We start from the raw sequence: 22,053 nt of genomic DNA, 5'->3' as shown, positions 1-22,053 counted from the left end.
TACATACATACATACATACATACATACATACATACATACATACATACATACATACATACATACATACATACATACATACATACATACATACATACATACATACATACATACATTCATACATACATACATACATGCACTCACGCACGCACGCACATACATACATACATACATACATACATACATACATACATACATACATACATACATACATACATACATACATACATACATACATACATACACAAGCCCATATGCACTCATGCACGCACGCACGCACATACATACATACATACATACATAGCCCATATGCACTCATGCACGCACGCACGCACATACACACAAACCCACACACTCATATACATACATACATACATACATACATATACATACATACATACATATATACATACATACATATACACACATACAGGATCGAAAAGTTTACATGAGGGGAACGAAGTACGCTTGCGTATATCCACTCGCACACACACACACTGCTACTCGGAAAAGTTTACATGAGGGGGAACGAAATACGCATGCGTATATCTACTCGCACACACACACACACTGCTCTGAAAAGTTTACATGAGGGGGAACGAAATACGCATGCGTATATCTACTCGCACACACACACACACACACACACACACACACACGATCCACGCCGCCCTGGAAGATATCCTATAATGCATTGCTGTAAGCCCAACGCCTAAACCGGAAATAGGCTCATTTGGCGTCAAGACACCAAGGCGAGCGGACCGGCCTCGCTCATCCAATCTTGCCGCATATGGCAAGCATTGCGATAATGACGAATGCTTTATTTCCAAAAATCAGTAAATGACATGCTTTATCCATCCGTACTTCAGTGAGACACGTTCCCCAGTCAGTAAATGACAATGGGGCCGGGGTACCCCAGGCCTCCCACAAGTATCAGAGTGTTCACAGCCCCGTGGATAGCTGCAATAATTGTAGCCCTCGGTTGGTGGGGATTGGGCTTCTGTCGTGCGGCTCGCGCCTTGCCCCAACCAGGGCTACAATTTCTCCCTATACCTGCTAGTGTAAAAGCTGCAGTGCGGGTCTACACTGCATGGTCAAGGCACACACGGGGCCGCATTATTAGAGAATCTCGCCTTACCGTGTGCAAATTTCACTATAATCCTGCTCCCGGATAATGTTAGAGCCCTTGTAACTACTATCGATGGTCAGCTTTACTCCTTGCAGCTGAAAAATGACAGTTTAATGACTCAGGCGCGAAGTCAATTCGAACTGGTACACAGGGACGCGTTATTTTCCCAGCTGTGTCATGCGCACGCTGCAACCTCTTGCGAATTTGGGTACTATAAATAGTTGTACACACACTCGTACTCATAAGAAATCCAAGGGTGGACAGCGAACTAGACAATTTGGGAAAATCTACATTGTAACGGGTTATATTCCAACAAAACCAATAGTTATGGCCATTTCTTACGTCAAATAAATAATTTTTCCGGTTACATTACCAAATAGTGCGTTTGTCATTTGAAACGGAGTGTAATTTCGCTGCTTGAACGAAGGGAAAACTGCTCTGTATGCAAATTACAGGTCGCGATGGCACAATAGATTTCTCGAGTGCTGATTGGCTATGAAGTGCCGGCTTTCCTATGACGTAAGTATGTGCAAATACAAACATTGCAAACGACGTCCCAGTGTTTCAACCCGGAAGTATGGATCTCGCACAGTTTTCGACTGTTTCGTGGCATAAAGCAAGACATATGCGTACAACTAATTAAACCTAGTGCCTGTCTAACAATATGTGAAGTGTGGAATATCTTTTGGGGTCATTTTTTCATATTCAGTGATTTTTACTAAGGTTCGAGCGCGAGTCGTACATGGTAACGTACAGACCGTACGCGTTCCGATGAACCACGCGCCACCTGTCCAATGACAGCTTGAGCGGACGTATAGAAATTTGCATAATTCAATAGGCTGCAGAGCCTCGTTCTGAATGTAAACAAGCAATATGTCGGAATACACGTCGTTCGAGCGACTTGGTCGTGAAAATGGGCTCGAAAGCTCACAAATATGATTATTTAATGCGAAATTGAACATGCTATGAGGTAATGTACACTTTTGAGAGTAATTTCATCGTATCTATGCATGATAGAAATAAATACTAATGATAATTGACAACTGAATTCGTACGTTGCAATGATGGTTTATACCTCTCAGCTGTGTGCTATTTTTAGACTGTGACCCGAAACACACTGATACAGGTCTTGAACAAAAATAATACTTGTTGTGTCAAACCACTTGCTATTGAACAACGCTTGTGACAAGTTTCGTGAATTTCTGACAGTGCGCCTATATTTGCGGCATGATTTCATGATGCCATGTATGCGCTGTTAGTGTTACCGTACAAGGCCGATCGTACAGCCCAGTGTACGCGTGTACAGCGTACAACGCTATGGCACTGAAACTCGCCTTTATGCTATCGGACTTCAGTCAACATTGACGAGTTGAAACATGGTAACTGAACAGTGATATACTACCCGTTACCAGTGAAAAGGAAAACTGTGACAAATCACGGTTACTCAAATCCACTCTTACAACGATATTATTATCTTGAAAGGCTGAGGGGTCAGTAAAATCAGGCGTGGGAATGTCCGACCACCACATCCTGCATCGACTCCAAACAGACAGACACTGACAGTTGACAATGACCGAATACAAGAGAAGTCGGCCAGTACAGTATGCACCCTATTAGAATATATGCTCCATATTAGTGTTTCTTTTTTGAAGTCTCACTTAAGTTATATACGAAAGCGATCTAAATGTCATTCATAAGATGAGCGTAATGTTTGCAAACTTCACAGATCACAGTTCAACGCACGTATGATATACACACATTGGGTAAAATTAAAGATGGCGGTGTATCGCGATCGTGGTAGCGAGTTTTGCAGTCTTCGTCATAGTTACACTTGAAGTTCGTTAAAAAGTCATAGGAGATGGCGGAGCAACTTAGTTAGGAGTCATCAAGCCATGAATTTTACTGAAGAAATGGCATAATGTTTGCCTGAACTTTAATACGGTACGCGCGCGATCTGCAGAAACACGGAGGCAGACCGTACATGTTTTGCAGGGTGGACGTGGGAGCTCTTCGACTTTGAGTTGTTTTCTGAATGTTCGTAGTACCCGGTAGTATTAAACCGACAAAATAACAAAATATGGTAGTAAAAAGTTAAAATTGTTTGGCATATTCAACTGTGAAGAGAATGCGTATGCAATCATATTGCTTTGTTGCGAGTGGCAGACTTCTCCTGGCCGAGTCCCACTGCACTGGCCGAGTTGGTCGGCACCATCGGCGCTGGCGATGGCCGAGTTCGCAACTGCCCGACTTCTCCGGTTACCCAATGGAATATTGGTAGCCAATGCCTACGAGGACTACCGCGAAATTGTAACCCAAGCATCAAATATAAATATAACATAAGTTGGATTGACAACAGTAAAATATGTGATATTGTGCAATCTTTGGGCCTAAACAATTTGTAAACGTGAGCAAGGCGTCAGCGGAGTGCAACACGTTCCTCACTTTAAGCGGCCATCTTGTCTTCTGATGGCGGGACGGTGTACGACCTACCGCGAGCCAAAGCAGTGATTTGCAGGGCATGAACAAGAATAAAACTAAGTTAGGGGGCTTAAATAATGATTAGACTGTCTAACTATGTAAAAATATTCACAAGAATCAGCTGTGCATGTAGTTGCGGCAGCCCAAAAGTAGGCCTATGTTTAGCGAGCCATAGATCGACAATACACAAATAGCACCAAAAGTAAGCCGTAGAAGTTGATAAAAATTCATAGGCACAAACTTAACTGCTTTATATGACCATAGAAACGTCTCTGACATCGTTTGTTGGGAAAAAATGGGCTGAAATTGCCCCCAAAAAACAGGAAAAATCACACTAACGGTCAAGTAGAACAGCGCCCTCATCACTTCCATTTGAACGAAATTCTAATATAAATATGCAAATAGGGGTATCTCCGCTCAAGCTGATTAGCAGTTTCCATTTGAAATGATTGACGTACAGAGCAGTTTTCTTTCAGGTGTCCGGTTTGTGTCCACCCTTGGTGTTTTATATAGGAACAGTGGCAAAGCACTTAATCTTGAAAATACTATTTTTATAATCAGACGGAAATATAAATATTCATTAATAATTGATATGTTATTGTGAACAAGCAAACACGGAAAACAAATTTTGTAAAAGATCGAGTCAAAATGTTCGAAAATGGGTACTCATAGTACCAACATTCGTCATTCGAAAGATAACGCGTCCCTGTGAACTGGACCGCCGTCGTTGAACTCTGTACCCAGCTGACTTGTACCATTACATTTTAGGGGTGGCCGACAGGTGTGAGGGACTAATGAAAACGATGGCACTAGCAGTACAGTAGCGCGCTAGTGGCAGTATAGTTGTTGTTATTTTAACGCTATCTTTTCGGAGGATTGAAAAAGGTCATAGGACCGTTTGCTCCTTTTCAATTACTGCTAAATACTAGTATCGCTGAAAGCAAAGAGAGACCAGGGACCATTGAAGAACTTGCCATCTTTATTTCCTAAGAAGTGAAAGAGATATTCACGCCGTGCAAAGTCTGTCGTCTCGTCTTTGCCATTTTATACAGATGCTCTGACAACAAGAGGACACCGCAATATAATTATAAAATATCCAATCGATATTTACGGCTACTATACTATACGATATAGATCTCTAAGGCTATAAAATCTTCGATATATATCGGATATTTACCCGCCTAATTAACAAACTCTAGTATCATCTAGTAGCGAAGTTCGAGCCAGACTTGCGCTTGGCCAGAGCTGTAAAGTGGTGAAATGTCTGACAAATATTCGCGACTCTTTTTAATCTTGAAGCTTATAGTGGTACATTTTCCGACTGTTTCAAATGTGCTGAAATAGTTCCGATTAATAAGGGAGGCTCTAAGAGTGATGTTAACAACTATAGGCCTATCTCCCTTCTATCAGTTCTATCTAAAATACTAGAAAAACATGTTTATATTAGTTTTTACAGTTTTATGCATTTAATCTTTTTTGTCACAACTCACAATCAACAGACAACATCACTCTTGTCACATTGCTTTAGTCAAGTTAACTGACCAGGGTCTATACTTTTACAGAATATAGATGAAGATAATTGTTTTTAGAATACTTAAGATTTTTTTCATCGTTGATCATAACATTTTGCTGAGCGAACTTTCTGTGTACATGTTTTCTGATTTGTCACTGAAGTGGTTTCGATCAGACCTTACAGGAAGAAGTCAATGTTAGCTATTTAGGTGTACACGCTCATGTTTTGTCGATTGGTGCGGCGTATCTCAGGAGTCCATTTTTGGTCCACTTCTGTTTTTGATCATTATGTATGTCATTTCCCCCACACTCATCATGACATGAGTTTAATTAGTCTGGAACATTCTCAACTTTGTGTAAAAATGGGAAGCTTTAAATAGATACTACTACTACTGTGACTACGGTGCTTCAAATTTTATCAGATTTATTCATCAACTGCTGAGCAAAATCAAAGCATGTATGTAAAACATGTTGATTACAAGGAATTTGTTACAAAGAGAAAGATATATCCACGAAAAAGTACAGACGTGAAAGTGATGTAAAGAAATCCTCATACAACCCGGCCTACTACGTCATAAAGATGTATGTTGACAGTCAAGAAAATGCCGAAATTTTAAATTGATAAACACTGCATTATTGAGAGAATACCGCGTACGCATAAGAAGACGTCGCCATACTCTACATCTGATTTTAATCAGATTTGAGGAAGTCGTTCCTATATTAGGCTATTTCCATACTGAGTTCATGCACACTGTAAAGTTCACTATGGTTCGAAGCGAGACTACATAAATGTCCTGTGAGAAAATTAACCTGGAATGTAATCCGCATTTGTGTAATGAGTTAAGAAATACTACGACCGTACAAAAACAGTAAAATACCTACGTGTTGTATACAAATAGCAAAGTATTTGGCAAAGCTGCACTATAAGTAACTATAAATAAATATCGGCGATTTCACAGACCCGGCGTGCCGTGGCACAAGGCTAGTCATTGTAGTATCGTCTAGAGTCCGGAATTTGGAAATGCCCGATAAATATTCTGTAAGTATAGGCGATTTCACAGACGCAGAGTGCTGAGTCCAGTGTAGATCGGCGATTTCACAGTAATCCCGAAATCGTCGATATGTCAAACTTTGATACCAGATGGAAAATATCCGATTTAAAAAAAAATGTTCAAAGTCACGCCGTCATGGACAAGAATGCCGTTTTGGCACCCCACTTCACACATTGTGACCTTTTTAGTCGAACAGATTTTGCTTGGAACCACTCTTTCCACATTGAACAACAGCGGCATCTTGTTAATGTAGCTGTGTTGTACCATGGAGGTGGATGGTTGAACTTAGTTGTGAAAGTTGAACTAGTTATGGAGTTTAACTTAGGCACACATCTCTGAACAATGTGCATGGACACAAAGTTCTAACTGCTTCAAATGACCCGTTCCCGTGTAGGATTTATTGAACTAGTACGTAACTTATTTGAGAAAGTTGAGAAGATAGAGCACAGGATTTATTGAACTAATTAAAATGCGTGGTTGAACTTCGGCAAAACTATCTCTCTTTATTAACCAAGAGTTATATATTGTCATGAAAATTACCCACCCCTTTCAATCCCATAAGCTAGTCCCACGAGTATGGCAAGAGTGTCCGGCTTTGGCTCCGGAGGCATGCAGTGTAGGGCTCGTAGGGCTACCCGTAAGCATGCTCATTCAGCCCCTCACACCTGTCGGCCACCCCTAAAATGTAATGGTACAAGTCGGCTGGGTACAGAGTTCAACAACAGCGGTCCAGTTCGAATTGACTTCGCGCCTGAGTCATTAAACTGTCATTTTTCAGCTGCAAGGAGTAAAGTTGACCATCGATATTAGTTACAAGGGCTCTAACATTATCCGGGAGCAGGATTATAGTGAAATTTGCACACGGTAAGGCGAGATTCTCTAATAATGCGGCCCCGTGTGTGCCTTGACCATGCAGTGTAGACCCGCACTGCAGCTTTTACACTAGCAGGTATAGGGAGAAATTGTAGCCCTGGTGGGGCAAGGCGCGAGCCGCACGACAGAAGCCCAATCCCCACCAACCAAGGGCTACAATTATTGCAGCTACCCCGTGGATAGCTGTGATATCGCAGCGGTACTCGTGGCGAACGCGATCGAGTCATTGGGGTCATTGCCACAGGGACTGTGGCGATGACCCCAAACCAATGACCCGAGCGCGTTCGACACGCCACAAGTACCGCTGCGATATCACAGCTACCCCGTGGATTGTTGTAGCGAAGCCAGCAGTTTTTCTCACAGAAACAAGTTGCATAATGTACTCAGTAAAACGTTGTCAGGTACATGTAACATGAAAACTGACTGAGGTCGAAGTGACTAAGGCACCGGGATTGATTTGACCACAATCAACGACAAGAGGGTGTGAATTACTTGGGTCGAAACGGACAGGGGTCGAGGTGACCTGCTGCCCCGGTCCTCAACTGCAGGCCTGACGGCCTGGCTATGTTTACATAAGGCGTCCACATTTTAGAAAATCACTAAAAGTAGGCAGAAAGAAAGCCCCCATTACGTGAAAACGCTAGGGGTCGATAGGGGTCGGATGACAGTTTGACACATTTCGTACCATTAAGAGTCGAATGATACTACATTGACCGGGTTGACCATATGACTTTCATCAAAAAACGTCCGGGGAAAAGTGAATACATTTGATGTTTGACCAAACTTTACAAAGCATCAATTTTTCGATCAAAAAATTCACGCGTAGAACTAATGAAAATTCGTAAAAAAATACCACGCCTTGTACATCAGGCACTAAAATGTCGTAGGCGTGAAAATGAGTTTATTAGAAAATACACAGTGGCTCTTAATATTAGTTTGAAAATTCCAGTTCTCCGTACTCCGTTGCTGTCTAGTTCCAGTGGGCATACTTGGCATTCCAGACATTCATTCCCTGCTGAGTGGAGCTACGTACGATCCCGAGTAAAGTAAGCAGAGAGAGTTTAGAGAGCAGAGAGTTTAGCAGTAAAGCTGTTGCTTTAGTTCCAGTAAGCTGTTGCTGTAGTTCCTGTTGAATGCTGTATTTAACCATTAAAGAATATAAGCCGAATGGCAGAGAGCTGTAATACACGACTCCCAGTGTTTTATTGGCCTGGGTTGGGCCGTTAACCCAGCAGAACTTCGCCGGCATGGCAGGTACCATTAAGTCAGAAACCCTTACGGGGCCTCTAAGCAGTGTAGTATTACTCAGGCCGGCTACCACTTTACCACTGTGTAAAGCCCTGTACGAACCCGACTCACGACACAAAGGCAAGAAAGAGAAAAAGTGTCGCACATCTTTGTCATCGTCACTAGCCTTCGACGCCGCGAGGTACGTAGAGTCCGAGTAAGCAGTGTGAGCTCCCCGGTGTGGCACTTCCGGGCCTGCAGATCGTCGCGTCAGTGTGTGTATCTCAGAGAGAGTAGCAATGTGTGTGTTGTGTTTGTTGTGTGTGTGTGTGTGTGTAAGTGTGTGTGTGCGAGTGGATATACGCATGCGTACTTCGTTCCCCCTCATGTAAACTTTTCAGAGCAGTGTGTGTGTGTGCGAGTAGATATACGCATGCGTATTTCGTTCCCCCTCATGTAAACTTTTCCGAGTAGCAGTGTGTGTGTGTGGTGAGTGTGTGTGTGTGCGACTGGATATACGCATGCGTACTTCGTTCCCCTCATGTAAACTTTTCGATCCTGTATGTATGTATGTATGTATGTATGTATGTATGTATGTATGTATGTATGTATGTATGTATGTGCGTGCGTGAGTGCATGCATGCATGTATGTATGTATGTATGTATGTATGTATGTATGTATGTATGTATGTATGTATGCACGTACGTATGCACGTATGCACGTACGTATGCACGTATGTATGTGCATGCGTGAGTGCATGTATGTATGTATGTATGTATGTATGAATGTATGTATGTATGTATGTATGTATGTATGTATGTATGTATGTATGTATGCACGTACGTATGTATGTATGTATGCACGTACGTATGCACGTATGTATGTATGTGTCTGTCTTCATGTCTTGTGTGAATTGGTTCACATATATGTATGTTTTTTCACTCATATATGTATTTACTTATGTCTGTATTGATTTATTTATACTTATGCTATAGTAGTTTATTTTTATTGATAAATGCATGCAAATACACCCTTTTCGTATGAATATGTTCTTCTAATGTGTAAAATAATTATTTTACATTTGGCGCCTGGTATAGAAGAAACTTGGGTTGACACACACTACCACACCTGGTTGCTAGGTTCCAAACGTATTTATTATACCTCAAACACAACGTTTCACTCTAAATTTAGAGCTTCTTCAGGTGTTTTCTACAATAAAAAGTACGAACATGAAAATTACAATGGTTGAATTGTGTAGGAAAACGAGCAATGTAGAGTTACAAGTCTGTGAAAATCTGGAAATGTACATGAATGACAGGAGAGAGACTAAAAAATTACAATGGTTGAATTGTATAGGAAAACTAGCAATGTGGAGTTACAAGTATCTGAAAATCTGTAATGAGGCGAAGGAAATAACAAGTGAACTCAATATTGCAGAATGGATGGACACACTCGCTAAGCGTCAGGCCTTCATTACATTAAAATACCACAAAGACAACTTCATTAACAATCCAACATGTAGACTTATTAACCAGATCAAACGCGAGATGGGCAAAGTAAGTAAACAATTACTTGACACAATCAACAATGATATTAGATTACGTACGTGTGTGAACTAATGGAGGAATTCATCAGCTGTCATTGACTGGTTCAAGGGGATACGAGGTAAATCAAAATGTAGATTCATTACATTTGACATTGTCAACTTCTATCCATCTATCTCAGAAGATCTCTTGCGTAAATCGCTTGATTTTGCGAGAGAATACACTTCAATTTCTGATGAAGTGGTTGATATCATAATGCACTCGAGGAAGACCCTCCTTTTTGACGACATAACACCCTGGATTAAAAGAGAAAATAAGGATTCGATGGTGCTGAAATATGCGAACTGGTGGGTCTGTATATACTTAACACACTCGCCAAAAAGTATGATAAGAATCATATCGGCTTATACCGGGATGACGGGCTTGGTGTACTCAAAAATATAACGGCAAGCAAGGCGGATATGATTAGAAAGGATATCACAAAGATATTTCGTTACATTGGCCTGAAAATCACGATCGAGACAAACCAGAAGATTACAAACTTCTTGGATGTGACATTTAATCTGAACGACGGCAAGTTCTACCCGTATCGTAAACCAAACGACCAAACAATGTATGTCCATAAGCAGTCTAATCACCCGCCAACCATTATTAATCACATACCTGACGCAATAAGCAAGCGCATCTCAACAATATCTGGTGATAAGGGCATCTTTGATAACTATAAAGGGCGACACAATACAGCGCTAAAGGCAAGCGGTTACACCGAACAAATTGAATTCACCAAGACCAACCAATCAGCGAGGAGAAGCAATAACAGAAAGCGTCATATCACGTGGTTCAACCCCTCTTTCAACAAGAACGTGGAAACTAACATCGGCAGGACATTTCTCCAACTTGTCGATAAATATTTTCCAAAGGGGTCTTAACTTCACAAGATCTTCAACAGAAACACAATTAAAGTGAGTTATAGCTGTATGAAGAATATGGCAAGTATAATCAAATCGCACAATAAGAGGATAATCTCCAGAGAACAGCGTAAAGACCAACCAGCTAATTGCAATTGCAGGGTTAAGTCGGCATGCCCCTTGAAGGGTAACTGTCAAGTCAAAGGCGTGGTGTACAAGGCTAAACTATCAACGGAGGACAACGAAGAGAGGGTTTATATCGGCCTCACTGATAACACCTTCAAGACGCGCTACACTAATCACATGAAATCGTTCCGTAACGAGAGATACAAAAACGACACCGAGTTGTCAAAATTTGTATGGAACTTAAGAAATAAGGGACAAGACTTTGACATTTCATGGTCAATCATTGATAAAGCATTGAGCTACTCTAACATGAACAAGCGATGTAATCTTTGTATATCAGAAAAGCTGCACATTATCAATGCTGACAAATCTACACTGTTAAACAAGCGCTCTGAGTTGGTTTCAAAATGTCGCCACCAAAACAAATATTATTTATCGAATTTAACACTACCTAATAATAGAATGGTTCGTCCCAATCATATATGTAAGAGTGTCGAGCTAGTAATCCTTCACTCTATCTGGGGATTGCAAGATGCATGAAACTTAAGTAATATATTTCATTACTTTGTACTTGAAGTATTTATAACACTCTGCTTTTGCATTGAGCACTGTAATTTCCTACGAGGACATCTGTATACTTCGATATATATATATATATATATTTATATCCCTGCATTTAAACTAAACCGCTTCTGGTCATTTTGCTCTGTTTGTGGGAGATAAATAATCACCAAAACAATGATGAGATGGAGCGAAAGGCCAAGTATCCTTGACGTTTTAATGAAATATGAAAAATGAGAAAGCAAGAAAAATTCCTCGCAAGTTTCCTAGATTTGAGAGAAAACTACAGAACAACCCCAAACAATGGAGGTCACAGGTCAAAGGTCAACTGGCGAGGAAAAATTTACACAACAGTAAAACACTGGAGAAAAGGCACATATTAATCTACCACAAAGGTGTGGGCCTCAAAAACGCCACAAGCCACACATCGTGTGGCCGCCCCACCCAAAATGACCAGAAGCAAAGGTAAAACCTGATGAAATTACAAAACTGGTTAACGCAATTCAAGAAAACTTAACTATTTTGGTAAACAACAATGCTAAAAATCTAAGTATGGTGGCCCCCATCTCGCTAATGTAGAAATGAGGGAAGGATCAAACCAGAAATGGCACCCATATATAGCGGCCCATGCCTGTCCTATATATGAGTGCAGAGCACCAATTTCCCTTTTTCTGTTCAACAAGTCATAGACAATGACACAATCCCCTCATGTTAATAGGTACTTAAACTCCCTTCCTGTCAAGTCCATATTTCAACACCAGGTCAAGATGGTTAAAATCAATGAAATACATATTCCATATGGTGTATTTTAACAGAATACTGTACATTTGAAGGCTGTTGAAAACAAAAATACTGTTAACTTGATGATACTTATCTATTTTATTTATTTATTTATTTATTTTTTTTTTATTTGACTAAAGATGCTATAACAGACCAAGCCAAGTGAGTGATAAAACGTCGTGTTTTGGCTCAAAACCCCTTTATACTGACTTGGCTGATGGGGAATTGATACTGTCTTGCAGGAAAAGGGGTTAATTACAAGTCCTCTGAGAGGACTACTGTAAGCTTCCATACTAATAATGCTCATTTAAATGAACCAAATAGTATCTAATCAACAGGATGCTGCCAAACATTTTTGCATCCTATACTATAACTGACAGATTATCACCGGTACCACATTTCATAAAGTTTGATGCAGTACTTTGGACATTCACCCTAAAAACAAAATCCATTATGTAAATGCAAACTACCCATTAATTTATATATATGTATGATACCACTAAGTGCCAATGATTTGTATTAGCAACACTATGAGATCAAAATCTGTACCAAGTTTATTAACGCAGTATTTGTGGATATATCACTAGAATTAGGAAAGTTCATTACATATACAATCACCAATTGATTAACTTGACACTGATAAATGTCTTTTCCACTGTTAAAGCAATTTGAGCTCAACATCTGTACCAAGTTTCATGAAATTTGATGAACTATTTCTTGACATATCAGCCTAATTACCAAAATCAAATAAGTATGCAAATAAGCAATTAATTGATAAGAAACTGCAACATATCTTTGCACGGTATTGACCACTGATACAGCATTATTAGACATATGACAATAATTATGAAAAGTTCATTAAATATGTAAAAAAGAAATGAAACTCCTTAATGTGTTCACAAAGTATAATGATGCTGACGGATCAACATCTGCTACACATTTCATAAAATTTAAAAGTATTTCTGGAGATAGCCCACTAATAAGGAAAAGGAACGAAATATGCAAATTACCAATTAACTAACATGATACTGCTAAGTATCTTTGTACACTATTGTAGGGCTATGTGTTTAAGGTTTCAACCATTTGTTTCATTAAATCTGCTGCAGTAAATTCTGGACATCACCGTATATTCTAGACATCACCCTAATTGCAAAAATTCATCAAATATGCAAAATAGCAATTAATTGATGCAATACTGACATATGTCGTTGACTGACATTAGAACTCTCTTGAAAATCACCTGCACAAAGTTTCATCAAATTTGGCACAGTTGTACCAAAAACAGTGCTCTCATCCAGAATTATGCAAATTAGCACTAATTATGCATGCCACACCAATATAAATTGACATGCATATGTATGCTACAGTGTAGTATCCCTGTACCAAGTTTAAAAAGAATTGGCACAGGCATATCTCAGATATCTGCACTCATGAGCCCCTATGCATGGACACGGCACTAATATTAATTTCATCCTTGAACCCCTGTGGATTATACCTGGGGACCCTGTGGATGGATATAGAATACAGGAAAGATGCACAGTCACCAAAATTTACATGAACGAATGCACAGTCATCAAATATAAGAAACAAAATGGCTGCCACACAGCCATTTAGACCGGATACAAACAAATTCAATGTGCATATGTATAACATATAGAGTAATCTATGTACTAAAGATGTGCTGTGAAATCACAACGTCCTATGTCCAATGCCCCTGGGAAGCAGAAAAGTGGGCCAGGCTCCACTCCCCTAAAAGGTCAAAAATCCCACACATAGCCTGTACATGACAAATGTCAGCCACATCAATCTTCTGAAATGAAATAACAAATGCTGTGCCCGGCCAGCTATGCTTAAAATTGAAGAGAGTTAATATCATTGACTGAGGTTCACATGAAGTTCCCGAAACTGCAACATATTGAACCGAATGACACCACCTATATCGTGCTTATTCTTAGTGGTGATTTCCCCAATCCTGAGGAATCCATAGAAGGCTGTTAGAAACATTGCTCTGAATAAACAACACTGATAAGCTGAGGTAATAACATCTGGAATGGTCTTAACTAGACAATGTAAAATATCGCGTGTGATAGGAGACGAGTACCAGTTTATGCTCTAATGTGCGATATAAATGAACCAGTTTGTGTACCATAAAAGAATTGGTTAGGTCTGAAAAACCTGCAAGTTTATGAACATAGCTTATGCCTGACGAGTAAGTTGACACAGTCGATGGGGCTAGGTGCTGTCTGGAAAGGTAACCAATAAACAATGCAATAGCCGTGTCTGAGAGTGGTAGTGATGGACAATGCACCCCAAAGTGGCTGCCTGTGAACTGTATAAAAAGTCTCCATGCACGTCTGACAGTGGTAGTGATGGACAATGCACCCCAAATTGGCTGCCTATGAACTGTATAAAAAGTCTCCGTGCACGTTGGTATGTTTTCCTAGATGAACAGACAGTTAAGGGCTTGCAGCAGAAGCCTGCTCACTTCCACCTTCAACTGATTGGTAGAAACTGTGAGGGGATTGGAGTTGGGTTGGTATCCATGCCCTGAGCCATAGATTTGAACTGGCCCACCTGCCAGTTGCCTAGAAACTAGAACCCCCTGACTGGTAATGTCATTGTTAACTGATTGGGCTACAGCTGGAGATGTAGTAGCTGTGGCTGGGCTTGCGGAGGTGAAAAGGCCAGCATCCTTTAAACCCTGGATGACTGTTCGCGACATAATGGCTGCTAATGCACTGGTATCGGTGTAAGTGACACTAGGTGTTCAAACTGCAGCAACAAGTTGTTCGCTATGTTGACTGGTACTGGGAACTTGTAGGAGCTCTTGAATAGGTTCAGCTGAATGAGAAGGATTGACCGATGCTCTCACTGGGACAGCAAATGTTGTTGTTGATGAAACCTTGCGTTAAGCTGTAGCTGCTCTGGTGGCCGATGCTTTTTGCTTCGGTGGCATGCTGTTGATAAAGAGAAACACTAACAGCAAGTAAAGTGGACTAGACCTTTGGCCCTATTGGCTAATGATAAGAATAGTCATGCCAGCATAGGGAAGAAAAATAAGGTAACGCTTGCACTGCATAATAAAAAGTAAAAATTGTAAATCCTTCACCCTGGTAAAACATTAATTTAAGTACAAAGAAATTAAAATAACCACTGCATAAATTAAACAGTGCACGTGGCTACAAATTAAATCAACCCTTGAAACAGAAGGTAAATCCAACCAATAATATTGGTAAACCACTCTCCCCTGACAAGGTATGTGAGAGGGTACAAAAACAGCACTAGTGCAAATGGCCACCAAAATGGTTACCGGGTAAGATATTGCACTAATCATGCTGTAAAAAGGGAATATACCTTCATAGGGTAATTAAAACTATGCAAATAAAAATGCATACATAAGTAATACGTAATAAGGTATATACAACCAAAATTAATACATGATAGTGAAACCACTCTGTCATGACGAGATACGTCAGTGTGAGTGGCAACAAAAACAACTGAAATAAGCCCAATATGCATGTACGCAAGGCTGAAAAGTGTAAACGAATGTACGGAAACTGATAACATCGACACTACTGGCAGTACTGCACCATCAAAACACGCCCAAATTAACCGTAATGATATAAGAACTGCCCCCCGTAAGCTCCTATAATAAGCAGACGTTCGTGTGCCCTTGTATGATAGATGGCGCTTTAAAAAGCAGTGAATGTACCATGGGCCAAAATTCCCCCATGGGTCACAATTGCCCAATTTACCTTACCTGATCTCGCCAAGTGCGCTAAAATGAACCCCATCGGCGCAGAAAATCTAAAACACGCTTGTGTTTCCAGAAATGCCCAAAGGCCAAGCCTTCTAACTCGGCCTCTAAGAAAGTGTACAACAGTGAGACACGCTTGTTAAAAACGGCTACTACATTATGTGATGCGCGGGAAAATTTGGCAAACAAAGATAAACTTGACGTCCATGTAATCGAGCAAATCTCCACGAAATGCATCAGACTTGAGCCGGCAATAGCTGCTGAAAGTTAGGACAAATCAATTGCACCTAGCTGTAAAACAACCACACTGGGTAAAAACACTGTACGACATGTAAATCAAAGCCCCGTACATTATTCACCGTACGGCCTCCGATGCCGTGTAGCTGTATTTCTGCAGGTGCAGCCAACGAACAATGCACTTTTAAAAAGGTCCTTACTATAATAAGATATATTGTGCATGACAAATAATGTGAATTGACTAATTTTAAGTCAAGAGGGTAATTAACTAGCTGTTTATAATTTGCCCTCCCACAGAACATTTTTCGACTTACCCTCCCACACTCAAACTTCATTTTTACCCACTCCCCACTTATTTTTGCCTGTTTCCCCTCCCCACTGTGAATTTTTGAAGCTCCCTCGCTCTGTGGCGAATAAAATGTTGCCAATTTCCCCTGCCCTGGAAACAATTCCCCTCAAAAAGTTTTTCGCCAAGCCCTGTCCCCATGACAATCAACGGATATCCGCCCTGCCCTACAAAAAAAACTAAAATTTGCTCCCCTACCACCTAAAAACCTGTCCCCTGCCCTAGCAAAATTAAAATTTCCCCTGCCCTCAAAAATTGCTCCTGGAATAGCTTTTTCGATGAATAGCTCCGTTGGCTGCACCTGTTTCTGCAGAACTGCACATGTTGAATGACTGCGGCATGGGACGTGCGTTACGCGGTAATGACATGGACGCCTCGCCACGAAAGAATGACCTAAAATTAACACCTTTGGCTTCATACTGATTGACAAAAACATGTGCCTGGATGCCCAGCACTTATATAAGGGTAGGACCCCTAAGACAAAAAGAGAGCTTGCCTGAAAAATGTAGAAACGAGGATAAAATTGTTGGAAAAACCAAACTGCCAGCTGCTTGTTTGGCGGTGTGATCGAAAAGAGGCAGGGCAATGTTGTGACCCCCCTCTAAGGCACTAATGAATGGAACTCTATTTGCCGTAGAGGGCAGTCTACCCTTGAAAATATGAAAACTACAACTGCATGTATATAAATCCGATTATCTTTCTATAATCGTGGTTATATATATATATATATATATATATATATATATATATATATATATATATATATATATATATATATATATATATATATATATATATATATGGAGATATATGGAAATATTCTCCTCGTCCGGCAAACGGGGACCCAACACGCCTCTGCCGCCGAGCCTTTGCTGTTGTCCCCGTGCCGACCTACAGGCAGACCTCCCTCTTATATATAGTCTCGGCGTGAACCACCATGGTGGGTGAACACTTTGCCCACCCCTTCACGGGCACGTCGGACGCCGACCGGGCGCCCACGCAACTCTCTCATCTGGCCTCCGACCAACACCGCATACTCAGCAAGCCCCTGCCATCGGCTCCTAAAATGGACGGTTTTCAGGTGCAGCCAACGGAGCTATTCATCGAAAAAGCTATTCCAGGAGCAATTTTTGAGGGCAGGGGAAATTTTAATTTTGCTAGGGCAGGGAACATGTTTTTAGGTAGTAGGGGAGCGAATTTAATTTTTTTTTGTAGGGCAGGGCGGATATCGGTTGATTGTCCTGAGGACAGGGCTTGGCGGAAAACTTGTTGAGGGGAATTGTTTCCAGGGCAGGGGGAAATTGGCAGGCAAGTTTTTTTGGTCACAGGGCGAGGGAGCTTCAAAAATTCACAGTGGGGGGGGGGAACAGGCAGAAATAAATGGGGAGTGAGTAAAAATAAAGTTTGAGTGTGGGAGGGTAAGTCGAAAAATTTTCTGTGGGAGGGCAAATTATGAACGGCTAATTAATTACCCTCTTGACTTAAAATTAGTAAGTTCACATTATTTGTCATGCACAATATATCTTATCATTGTTAGGACCTTTTTAAAAGTGCATTGTTCGTTGGCTGCACCTGGTTTTTTTTTGTTTTTTTCTGAAGTCCACTGCCATTATGCTTTCCACTACCCAATCATTTAATAGGGGTGATCAAGAGGTCCAGAACAGCCAATTTTCACAATCCAGATTCACGAACATGGGAAAAGGTGCTAAAAGCATGCGATAGATATAAGTACGAGATAAACATTGAGAACAGTAGGATTACGGGAGGTGTGACTAGTCCAACCTGTTCAGTTTCTGTGTTAGGAAAAGTTGGAATGACGGCGATTGGTGTTCAGCCACCGTTTCCCTCATTGTGGAGGAGGATAACGTAGTGAACAGAACATGTACACAGTCATTCTTCAGCTGCATTAACTGCACTCTTTGTCCACCAGTTACAGTCATCGACGGCCTCAACTTTTGCATTCGCTGAAAATGTGTAATGTGTCATGTTTTCCTGTGTTTCACCAAACTGCTAACGACTCTTGTAATTACAATGTTGCTTTCAACCTCACCTACCATTTTAAAGGGGCAATCAAGGTGCCAACCACCGTCAGGAAACTGGGAAAAGGTGCTAAAAGCGTGCGATAGATATATTGACGAGATAAACAATGAGAACAGTAAGATTAAGAGAGGTGTGACCTGTTCAGTTTCTCTGTGGGGAAAAGTTGGAATGTTAAAGAACAGAGGAAGTGGTCTTCCGACATATATAGAAGTTGCTTAACAACCAATAGCAATAGAAGAGAAAGATATATTCGTCACACCGAGGATACATGTTTAAATACTTTTTATTCTTTGAATTCTTCATTCCTGTGGACTCAGCAAATAGATAAAAATGGATTAATTGCTTTGAATGACGGTGTCTGCTTCAGTGGTGGAAACAGATAACTGCAAGGTAGATTAAGCAGGGAGTCACAGTACCGTGGGCACACAAAGGGGGATTACTGATGACGAAACTTTTGCACACACTTTTGAATTCTCGAGTAAATAAAGGTTAATCAGGAGGTAAACACGATCTGTTACACACTACGGGGAATATGGAATATCCAATTATTACCTTCTATCTTAATGTCAAAAGCGTGGTCTCCGTGACTGAACACGATCATATTCCGTAGCTAGGAGAATCGTAAATCCCTTTCACCGCAGCATCTGCATACCAGTCAGTGCGAACACCGAGTGGGAATACAGCTTTTTAATTCTACAGGATGATGATAGCTAAGGGCCTCGCGGTCAAGAATGTCAGACTGTCTATACTCTCAAAAGACACTTTTTGTGCTGTTTTGACCTTGCTTATCTATAATTACGAAAATTTGGAGTAAATGCGTATTGCGCTTACACTCCACTTATTGGTAATCGCTTGTAACATTTGTCATGAATCAAATGATTGCTCGACTCTGAGCGTGATCGACACAAACAGACGAAAAAAAATGGCAGTTGAGATGCAAACAGACACATTACTACCGTTCACTTTTTGTAAAAAGAATGCAGTACGACTTAAACATAGTCACATTCGTATAGGATTTTTTCGGGCAGCAGAGAAGACTCAATCGATGATATACAATCACTGCCTCACCGTTCTTTGAACGGGTATTAGGAAATGACTAAGATTACGTTTATCATCATGTAAAATTTGATAAATGTAAAATCATAAGAACTGGTCCTTGGAGAGAAAGAAATCGATCTGTGTATTATGTACCATTTTGCTTACCTAAAGATATGACAATCAACACTTCACTCATTCAAATTACTTTTACATTTACATTTTTCCACTATTCGAGAGATTGGATGTGATATAAAACGTAAATTGCTAATAGTAGATGTAGCATCAACAATTTAAAACTTTCGTCTGTAAAACTTGATTTTCAGTGACAAAGTGATTCTTCCACGAGATTAAGAGAACCAAGTACTTGTAAACCATCTTGAGAATATTTAATGTGGTCATTTCCTCGTTGTTCAAAGACAAATGTTCCTATCTACTCTTTACAACATGTTGAAATACACAGTATTCTGCTTGTCGATATATGTTATACACTCCATTCGTATCGAAAATGTTTTGCCAAGTAGAGTACTGATTAAGGCAATACTGTGGTGAAATTATTTCCGTGGTCGAGACAAGGAACAAAATTTTTAAGGATTTACAAGGAACAAAATAGTTTTAAGGATTCACATTAATTATTCTTTACATATATTTTCTCCTCGCTTTTTCGTGGATAAATTAAATTATAAATAAAAACAAGAGATTTCACAAAGGTCACACTGTATGCAGCATTTTGTCAAGGAGAGTAAAAGACGGGCTCTGCTTCCCACTTTTTAAAATTTATTAGAATGATGTTTTGAGAAGCAACAGGTAAGACACACCGGGTGCTAGTGTACCGCGCAATATGATACAGATAATGTAAAGGTAGCGGATCGTTTGAAGAACTTTTGTTTTTGTTTCTTTACATACACGCTCAAAGTCTGTTGATTTTTTCAAACTGTACTGATCCAGTCCAGAGAAATTTCAGAATACAATGAATTAACGAAAATCCTGCAACATCCTGCAACTAATGCTGTTTAAACAATTGTGTCGACTTGATATAACATATCTTAGCGGGCAGGCGAAATATTGCACTTTCTCTTGGACGAAAGCAAATGCATTTATTATGATCAAATGTTACAGCTCTCTCTCTCTCTCTCTCTCTCTCTCTCTCTCTCTCTCTCTCTCTCTCTCTCTCTCCAATTTTTAATCCGTTTAATCATGTCTAACAAAGACAAAAACCTTATACACCGAAGAAAAAGGAATGGCACTTACCGCGCCCGGTAACAGTTCTTTAGGATTCTCTTAAGGCTTCTTGGTCTAATTGTATATTTGCTGTTTTAAGTTCCATAAAATATATCAGAATATTGGAATAAAATCTAGGTTACTTGCAATTTATTCCGAAATTTAGTTTCCCCTACCCCCACTTTTGAAGATAGAAATTTGCTAGGTGTGTCCACGGGGAGTCGTTTTGTAATAGTTGATTAAAGTGAGATAACTTAAAAGCTTTGTTCTTTTTTATGATATTTCTCATTTTCAGCCCACCATTTTCCAGGTCTCCCATTGATATGTCCTTCTACCTTTCCATAAGAATCTAAAATGTACTGAACTGGCTTCTTTTGCAAAGTCGTCTGGTAGGGATAAAGCCTTCAATATGAAAATAAGTTTGAAATGCCAAAATGTTTTTAAAGTGTGACTTTCCCCGTTAACGTTAGATGTCTGGCTTTCCATGCATCTTATTTATCTTTTAATTTTTGTATGGTACATATCCAAGCAATTTAGTTTCTCGTTTTGTGTTTTATCATGTCAAACATAAATTCCAAGAAGCCTAAAAGGATCATTAATTTCTGTGAAAAGGGGCGGAAAATCACCATATTTCCATATAATCTCTTTAACCGTCCAAACAATAAAAGGTCTGTTTTTTTAGTTTATTTCCAAACCTGAACATATGGGTGAATTTATTTAGAATTGCTATACTTGTTCTGATATCTTGTTTATTTTCTAAAACAAGGTCGTATCATCTGCAAAAATAGAAATTCTTTTTTCATACTTTGGACGAATAGTAATTCCTTTCAAATTGTCTGATTTCTAAAAGCAATCGGTAAAAGTTCTATTGAAATGACAAATAGGGCTGTTGAGAGACGACAGCCTTGTCTTGTACTTCTTTCTAGAGTAAACCATCCTGTAGAGAAGCAATTATTAACAACACAACTTTGTACACTATTATAAAATACTTTTATCCAGTTACAGAAAACTTGCCCGAAACCAAAGAATTCCAAAGCCTTATGCATTATGTTCCACTCCAGGCTGTCAAAAGCTTTCTTGAAATCTATAAATAACATTGCTCCTGATAAATCTTCCTTTTCCATATATTTTTAAGTCTGAAATTAATCTAATATTATAGAAATAACGGGCGACGCGCTGACCATTAACGTTTATTTGTGGGCAAGGGCGAGAGGAAAGCCAAAAATTAA

The sequence above is a fragment of the Ptychodera flava genome, chromosome 1, assembly GCF_041260155.1.
Source record: "Ptychodera flava strain L36383 chromosome 1, AS_Pfla_20210202, whole genome shotgun sequence".
Taxonomy (NCBI): domain Eukaryota; kingdom Metazoa; phylum Hemichordata; class Enteropneusta; family Ptychoderidae; genus Ptychodera; species Ptychodera flava.
The sequence above is the reverse complement of the archived record's forward strand: the minus strand, read 5'-3'. Positions refer to the sequence as shown.